Here is a 617-nt window from a genome sequence, read left to right as displayed (position 1 = left end):
TAAATAGGTCTCTTTTGATCTACTTAAATGTTAAAGAAAAGGGTGAGGGAATTTAGATATCAGGGGTTATCGGTAGCCTGAAAGTCTAAAATATCGCTTTCGGACTAGAGTTAAGCAATAGATTATTAATTACAGACCAGGAATAGAAATTTGATTCGCGAATTGGGGAGCGTCATAAAATAATTTGCCCAATTTTCGTATTGTAGAGGATTTAATTTAATATTAAGAGAAGCATTCCTTCTCTCAATGCTGTTATCGATGTATAATAATAGAGAGAGAAAATAAAAACTTGTGTCTGCCAGGTATCGAACCTGGGACCTTCCGCGTGTAAGGCGGATGTGATAACCACTACACCACAGACACATATAATCCATTTCGTTAACGTCTAATTTCAAACTTAAGAAAATTTAACAAAGCCTTCCCAAATTTCGAGGGCTTTTCGCTCCTTTCTACATCTTTGCAATTTGCAATAATTGCCCTTAATACTTCTATAATTACTGTAATGATATACAGTACTTAATTTTTACAGTCTAATTTTCGCAGTTGTGTAACCATAGTCCTCTCTGACTGTTAATTGTGCTTGATGGTAGAAGTCTGTTTTTTTTTGTTTTTTTTTT

General features: G+C 34.0%; 1 non-coding gene across 1 annotated transcript; it reads right to left on the bottom strand.

The window, feature by feature from the left end:
• Positions 1–290: 290 nt before the first annotated feature.
• On the bottom strand, positions 291–363 carry TRNAV-UAC (transfer RNA valine (anticodon UAC)). The gene has a single exon. It is a non-coding gene; the product is annotated as a tRNA-Val (tRNA).
• Positions 364–617: the final 254 nt, after the last annotated feature.

Source organism: Mastigoproctus giganteus, chromosome 8 (assembly GCF_048544385.1).
Source record: "Mastigoproctus giganteus isolate SK-2022 chromosome 8, ASM4854438v1, whole genome shotgun sequence".
NCBI lineage: Eukaryota > Metazoa > Arthropoda > Arachnida > Uropygi > Thelyphonidae > Mastigoproctus > Mastigoproctus giganteus.
The sequence above is the reverse complement of the archived record's forward strand: the minus strand, read 5'-3'. Positions and strand labels throughout refer to the sequence as shown.